This window comes from Diadema antillarum, unplaced genomic scaffold, assembly GCF_040938485.1.
Source record: "Diadema antillarum isolate AM-2024a unplaced genomic scaffold, OU_Dant_1.0 seq00000814_RagTag, whole genome shotgun sequence".
NCBI classification, from domain to species: domain Eukaryota; kingdom Metazoa; phylum Echinodermata; class Echinoidea; order Diadematoida; family Diadematidae; genus Diadema; species Diadema antillarum.
The window spans coordinates 272,531-281,244 of record NW_027271693.1 but is presented as its reverse complement, the minus strand read 5'-3'; positions in this window follow the sequence as shown (position 1 = coordinate 281,244).

Below are 8,714 nucleotides of genomic sequence, written 5' to 3'. Positions count from 1 at the left end.
GTCCTTGTAAATCTCAATTCATGTATTACAATCATCCAGGTGCTGAACACACTTTGATGAAAAACACCATAGAAGTGTAAGTGTTAGAAGTAACATATTGGCTGTCAGCAAAATTTTAATCATGCATACTTTATATTTACTGAAAGGAGGCAAAATCCACTTTACAGAGTGTACTTAGGTATTAATATTTGAGCTGTGAGAGTGTGTGTCAAGATATTGAGATACAGAGTGTGTCCAGTCTGCAAATGAGAGCTTTATTGTAGACGGGTTTATGCCTACTCCCATTTACTACAGATTATTTGTTCATAAAGGGTTTATTTGTATGACTTACTTTATATACTACTTTATTCCAGATTTATTTCCAGCATCTTTGGTAGCAAAATAAAAACTAAAAAAAACAAGAAAAGGAAAAAAAAAAGCTATGAGGTTCCGGCTCAACTGTATTTACAATTATGAGATCTTTAGCGCCATCACTGCCATCTTTAAAGGGGCATTCCAGACGATTTTCATGATTTCATATTCTGTAGTACATAAATCAACAGCTCCATGTATAGATTTGTGGAATTTATTGTTGTCCTTCTTCAGAGAGATCAATACTCCGACAAACCAAAAACAAATTACACTGAACAAGGATGATGACATAGCAGCCTCACATATTTCAGAAATGTAGCAATGTAATTCCATTACATCATCCTTGTATGCTTAAAGGGGATGGCTAGTAACTAGTAAGTAATGTGTAGTTTAATGTTTCCAGGTTAGCATGCCTGGTCAGTGACGGGGCATAAAACTGCACATTTCTTGAATACGAGACCATTCTGAAGCAAATAATTTTCACACAACAGTAGATATATAATGTACTCTTAAATGAATCCCACAAGGATTGGAACAATCATCCCTCAGCATTCCCACTGATCAGTTACTAGCCATCCCCTTTAACAGATTCACCTGTGTAGAATTTATGCATGCCTTCTTCTTTATTTCTGCTTCCTTGAGCCCCTACTCATGCATTCTTGTTGTGAGGCTGTCATGTCATCATCCTTGTTCATTGTGATTTGTTATAAGTTTTGAGAACAGTCCTATTCCTCATCAAAATCACTATATTATGAATTCTGAAACTCTGCACTCAGTGTAACCGATCTATAGTTGTTCATATGAAAAAGTCTGAAAAATCATCCGGCGGTCTCCTTTAAACTTCAATGACACCAGCGTGATTAACCCTTGCTACTCCAATTCGATGTGAAACGGGCCATCGCATTGACATACATGATATATAGAATGCACGATTTGAATGGGATCTGAAGAGCGAAGTGACATCGATATACTAATACTATTTACACTATGCTCATGTACCGGTACTTTATATAGGTAAAATGGATTAGTGGCCCAAAGGCCTGAGAAAATTTTGACATTTCAAGATTTATCCATGTTTTGAATTTCAAACTTTCCCTCTGCATATAACCTGCCTCATTTCTCCATACACAAGTATCTAACCGACATTGAGAAGTTATCAAAGGAACATTGAAAGTTATAAAAAAAAAGAATATTCAGAAGAAGACTCAATTTGGTAATGGATCTACCATGAATGAGTCGATATGAGATTAGGACCTGCATTCATTGTTGATTATATAGTTCAATTCAATTCAATTCAATTCAATAGTTTATTATTTCCATCATGAAAAAAGAAAAAGAGAACTTGATTCAAAACGGTACAAGTTGTCGATTTGTCTTTCATTCATCTGAAGGGCATTTTTTTTCAAATTCAATAAAAAGTATATGCACGAATGATGTCATAAAAAAAAGGAACAATGCACTTTGTCATGGCAACAAAAATATTAAATAATCACAAGTATCATAACGATGGAAAACAGTGTTCCACTAAAAAGCCAAGCTTGTAAGACGTGGAACACTGCATGGAACAAAATAGCGACAGCACCAATTTGTTATGATACCAATAAAATATATTCATATTGAATTCTTCTATATACTATTGTACATTTACTCATTGATATAAGATGCTGATACTATAAACAATACTGTGATTTTAGAATGCAAATATAAAACATAGCCTATAATAAACAAACTATATAACATGCCACATTTATGGCACAGACACTATTGGGCCAGGTATTGGAAAATTGACCAAAAAGGAAGATATAAATGCAGCCACACAAAACATAATGACAACAACAACAATAACGACACAAAAACAAAAATAGCTGCGGAAATCCATTGAAGAGAGGGCCGATTTCTTTGAATTCATGGGAATGTCGGACAAAGAAATTAAAATGCAATTAATACTTGGAAGCAAGAATACATTTTAGGGTAAAATGCATTGACATCGGTACTTGATATGAAGAATACTACAGGTAGGGAGTGACTTTTTTACGATATTACAATAATTGCCATAATGATCAAAACGATTATAAAAACAAAATACAGTAATATTGAATGGAATGGCTACGGCATGGTGCTTATACTATAATGGTGATAAAGAGAACAATTGTTCAAGTAGGCCTATAGTGCTTCACCATTATCATTACTGTCAAATCATCTAGCACTGTCATTGCAATCGTCCTCATTTTCTTTCCATGAAAAACAAGAGCAAATCAATGTAGGCCTACACCTCATTCAAACCATACAACGGAAAACAGTCTGTACACCCATTCTTACGTTCACCAAGCTCAGTTGCCTCCAATGAAATGGAATATCCATCAAGTTACTTAGTGCAAATCCAGATGAACAGGACGTATAATATATAGGACTGTGGGCATTGCATCAGATTTTGAATTTTCACGGTAACACCGTGTGGTATGGTCCTTATGGAAGGACTGTTAGAGATTTCAGAGGATGGTACGTGAGTTAGAAGTTGAGAAGTAGTAGTATTCTTTCTGCAAAATTAGTTTCGAGTGGAACTGATATAGTACACATTATACACAGAACAGGTGAACAGTGAAAAGGGCATAGAGCATTAAATGTGATGTCATGTAGCAATTCATCGCCATGGGAACTGATTCTAAACAACCTCACCCGGCCCGAGGGTTAATGTCATGTGTGCACCTGTTTCAACCTAAGTTATAGCAACAGACTGTGACATCATCACTTGGGTATTCTTTAGATGAATGTACCTCAATAAGAAGTAAATACGCAAAACACAAACAAGCTCAAAAGAAAAAAAAAAACAGTAATAATTGAGAAGTCTTGAAAATTAAAGGGATGGTAAAGTGTTGGTTGAAACCTGGCTTCAGGTGTTTAAATTTTTGATGAGATAATGAGAAACCGTTCTCTTATGAAATATGAAAGAGCATGTAATTCCAAGAGGATATTAACATTTATTTGACGAAAATTGGTTGTGAAATGGTTGAGATATCCAAAACAAAGCGATCATTGTTGTAAAAAGTGGGACCCACCTTTTATTAGGATCGCTTTTTTTTTTACTTTGTTTCTGGATACCTCGCCCATTTAGAAATCGATTTTCATCGAATAAGCTTTCAATTCCTATTACAATGATATGCTCTGTAATATTTCGTAGATGGTTTCGTAGTATCTCGCAAAAAAAAAAAGTTAAATCATCTTCACCAATACTATTCCATCCCTTTAAGGTGTTGCACTATTCTGACTTTGTTTTTCGTCCTATCTTTATAATCCTGAAATGTGATAGATGCAACACATTTTCGTGAATTGATTTTGCAGGTAGGCCTAACCGTTGTACTTCGAGTGGAAATAAGTACAATACCGATGTACTTGCATGATCTATAGGGCAGCAATTATGAATAAGAGGTTCATGTTTGCCAATAATCGTTATGCAAGCTCCCTTCTGAATGGTTCTTAAAGGGACTGTATACAGTACTAGTTGAGGTGAGGATTTAGGTTTGTAACATTCCGAAGTGAAATAATGAGAAACCTGTTATGAAATATGAAAGAGCATGTAATTTTAAGAAGGATTCAATGTTTATTTGACGAAAATTGGTTTTCAAATGGCTGAGATATCCCCCCCCAAAAAAAAGAAGAAGTGATAATAGTAAAAGGTGACAGGCCACGCCTTTTATTAAGATATCTCTGTTTCACCTTGTTTTTGGATATCTGAGCCATTTCAAAACCGACTATCATCAAATAAACTTTTGATACCCCTTATCCAGAATTGCATGCTCTTTGACATCTCATAGAGTGGTTTCTGAATATCTCGCAAAACGTTAAAAGTTGTATTTTTCCGTGTGTGTACATGTGTGTGTGTGTGTGTGTGTGTGTGTGTGTGTGTGTGTGTCAGACTGTGTGTGTGTGTGTGTGTGTGTGTGTGTCAGACTGTGTGTGTGTGTGTGTGTGTGTGTGTGTGTGTGTGTGTGTGTGTGAAGGAGAGGGAAAGAGAGAGAGGAAGCCACTGCACACCTATAGAGATCCAATTACACGGTTACGTGCTATTCCGATGGTTCGTTAATTCGAAAATGAAATAAGGTTTGTTTTTTCGAAAGTTCATTATTCCGAAGACTCGTTAATCCACAAATATAATAGGGACTATAAGGTTCATTCAGTTGTTTAAGATTATAATCCAAAAAAAAATAAATAACGTTCGTAATTCCGAGGGCTCGTTTTTACGCACATTTCTTTTTTCTTTAATCTTCTTCTTCTTTCACTTTCGTATTAAGGAACCTTATTTCATTTTTGAATAACGAACCTTTGCAGTAACCCCACTGATTATTCGGATTAAAGAACCCTATTTTCATTATCCGATTAACGATCATTTAGGTATAGGGACTTTGTGTGTTTCGGTTTAACGAACTTTCGGAATACTAGTAATGCCACATTATAATGTTCGGAATAACGAACATCACCTCCATTGACATAACAAGAAGGGGTCGTGTGTTTGAAGAGTAAACACCATGAGTGTTAATCCCCTGGGATAGTTTCAATTCAATACAAATCAATTTAGACTTAAATCGCATTTTATTTCCAACCTCACAAATTCTCTCAAATTGAGTGTACAACAAAACAATGTATACAAAAAAACACGGTCATACATTTTTTTAAAAACATTTTACACTCTACAGAAAATGAAATTGTCAATCCAACATTTTAAAATGTTGTCACTCCTCGAACCTTTTTCGTAATTAAATCTAACACTCAAAATATTGATGTACCATTTCACTTTTAGAATGTACTGATCGCTGATGATCAATCCATTTTGCAGATGTCTTTGTAAGTTACTATTTTGATCCGAAGGTTTCCGCTATTTTGACAAAGAAACTGTTATACAATAGAGTGGTTGGACGTTTTAGTGATGTAACGTTGTGATTGACATTTTCACATTGAAACAATTTCAGCGAGTTCCCACTGATGAGGTGCATATCTGCGGACTGTTGGAAAGATGCGCTCAATTCTAAAAATTGGGGAAGCGATGTTGAATTCGCAAGTGGTATTATACTCAAAGGGTGAATCTCAATCAATGTTAGCCTTGCGTAGACTCCATGCAGGTGTTGTTATTTGTTTATAATTATCAACAGTTATTTCAGTACTTTTGACAGTCATTTAATTCGTTCTATGAAATCCTCATGTCTACAAACCGTTGGGAGAGTGGCGAGACGTTTCTGCACGTGTGTGTGTGAGAGAGAGAAATAACAACACGATACCATCCTTTTGTATGAACATGTATAGGCCTACATTCGAATTGATAAATTCTGGTTCTGGTCTAAATGCGAGTGGTTTTTCTTCTTCTCCTTAATTCTTCTTCTTCTTCTTCTTCTTCTTCTTCTTCTTCTTCTTCTTCTTCTTCTTCTCTCCCCCGAACTTATTGACAAATTGCTCTTCATCGACGTGAAAAAGCACCGGTTATTCAGTGTTTCAGTAGTATAGCATGATGATAGCAAAAAAAAAATCGTGTTCACACACCAGGGTATAGGCCCCTAGTGGATAGATCGGCGCCGTGTCCACTTTATGTTTACTATACCGAGCTTCGTTTCGCGGGACTGTCAGCGCTGGTTTATATCCTTTCAATACCAGCGGGTAATGCGTATTCATTTAAAATAGTGAATTTAGATTAATGAATAGGCTACTCAGTGCAAGATAGAAACAACTTGAGGCAAGCATGATTATTCTGTATTCCTTTCTCAAGAAAAGAAAGAAAGAAAGAAAGGAAGGAAGAAAGGAAGGAAGAAAGAAAGAAAGAAAGAAAGAAAGAAAGAACAATGGAAGAAAGACTGTGCGCACGTGTGTGTGTGTGGGGGGGAGGGGGGGGGGGGGCTGCAACCCCCTGCAGTCACCTACTCCCCTCCCCTCGGTTCCGCTGCCCCTGCATTGAGGTTATCTCGGGACTCTTCTCCGCCCCTTCAGGCACGGAAACCATGATGGAATTCTCAAATCGAACCATGCGTTTCTCACCAAGATGGCATAACCTTAATGACTCAAAATGTTATGATATGACTACACCAGTCTGATATTCATGAGACTTTATCACTTCTAATCAGTCACATTGATTCATAGGCCTACATTCTTCATACATCCGTGACGAATTGCCAATTTAATTAGATGGAGCTACTTATAGCTCCATGATTAAACATCTCCATGGATTTTCGTCACGAAATATTGACCAATTCTGATTAAATCTCTATGCGTGAGTGGTTAATATGCAGAATGCCACATTCGTGTGATGAATAATATACACATTTTTTTATACATTCTATTAGAATCGTGGAAGCCTATAATCATACCTCCATTCAGACACCCACGGGTTCAATGAACAGGAAATAACGGTATAGCACACAAAGGGTTAGGGTTAAGGCAAACCTTATTTCCCTCTGGTGATTGCCAATTTATTTTCCCCTTCAACACGTTCTCCAATTCTTTTCTGAATTGTGTTAAAAAGATGGTATAATAGAGTACAGGGGTGGATCCAGGAATTCCGTAAAAGGTAGGTGCCTTTGCAAAATTAAGGGGGGCGCACGCCCCCTTTTTTCTTTTTATGTCTTTTGTTGGAAAAAAAAAAAAAAAAGAGGGGGCGCGCGCCCGGTGCGCCCCCCTCTGGATCCGCCACTGATGGAGTACCTGTACTTCATAACTACTCAAATGATTCAGCAAAATGATTCAGGAGTGAACAAACTTCATTCTCACTGAACTACCGGACAATCCTACAAAACAAACAAAGAAACAAACATAAAAAGTCTGCCCAGTGCATGTCTCTAATTTCATCAAGATCGTAATGCGATATCATAATATATAACAATATATAAAGAATATTAGCCAAATGAACAAGAGGACAAAACTTCCACATTATCAGAAGGGTACTTTACATCTAATCTACGATATTCCTTTCTATCGTGCTCGTTTCAATTAGCATTTTGAAATATCCTCGATCTCAGGCAAATGAAATTAATTGCATTTTCAATTTTTATTCCTTCAAATTTTCGGGACTTTTTAAAAAATAGATTAGATGGGTTTCCGAAAACTATTTTGGACAAAGAAAAAAAAAAATCTTGAATCCCACAAGTATATAGGTTTATACCATCTTTACGATTAATGATCCATAACATATATTCCACGTCCTTTTTTGTCATGGTTGTGTAGTTGTGGTGATATTTGCAAAGTTTATGCCAAGCATAAAAAAAAAGTTAACACCCCTGTCAATGCACGAGTTTCTCTCCCTCTCTCCCTCCCCCCCCCTCTCTCTCTCTCTCTTTCTTTCTTTCTTTCTTCCTTCTCTCAATATTACTGCATGGCAGCGACTAGGTGTAGGGGTTAGTCCAGGTTGTTTGTTTCGGGTTATAGGTTTCCATATATCTTATAGTTTGTTTCGTAATTCCGCTTCTTATATGTATAAGAGTATATCGATCAAAATTATTTGTTGTCTTACGTGTGGGGGTGCTTGCTTTTTAGCATTCCTCCCCATATCCAGCATTTCTGTATACTTCAGTATTCTGCAAACTTATTCATTTCTTTTGTTAAACATTGTGATGTAATTTATGCATTCAAAAGTTCTGCTGGAAAAGGACAAAATGAATGAATGAATGAATGAATGAATGAATGAATGCATGAATAAATAAATAAATTAATATATAAATGAATAAATAAAATGAATAAATAAATAGATAAATGAAAGAATAAATGAATGAATGAATGAATGAATGATGAATGAATGAATGAATGAATGAATGAATGAATGAATGAATGAATGAATGGGTACATAATGGTTGGACACGCCGCTCATTTCTGCAAAGTCATCGCGGAGGTCAGTATTTGTGCAGTTTCTCGGAGAACTATAAAGGAACTCCTACCATCATGGACCTGCTTCAATCAGGGAGGTGGAAACCTCCCTGCTCCCGGCTCCCTGCTTCTACCAATGCCTTTACGGAACCACTGATCTCTCAGTGGACGGAACTGCGTGATGTAATGTTTAGAGCCCTGGGCTCTGGTGATGTTGACCGCTTTGAACCACTGACCTTTCAGTGCTTTGAACCCGCAACAAGGGGGGGGGGGGGGGGGGGTGCTGATGTCACTATATATATAATAGGGAAATTCCCCGTCGCGAGCCGCGCACTAAACTCTGACGCGTGGCTCGCGCCCGACTCCTCAAAATTGTTTGCGGTGGAACACCACCACTCCCCTCATATCAATATAGATAACAGCAACCTGACGGAAAATAATCCCCTCTTGAGCTCTTTGTCCACCGAGTGTGTGTGTGGTTTAATGATAAGCTGCGCTTCCCTTCCTTTATGTTGGGAATATACAAT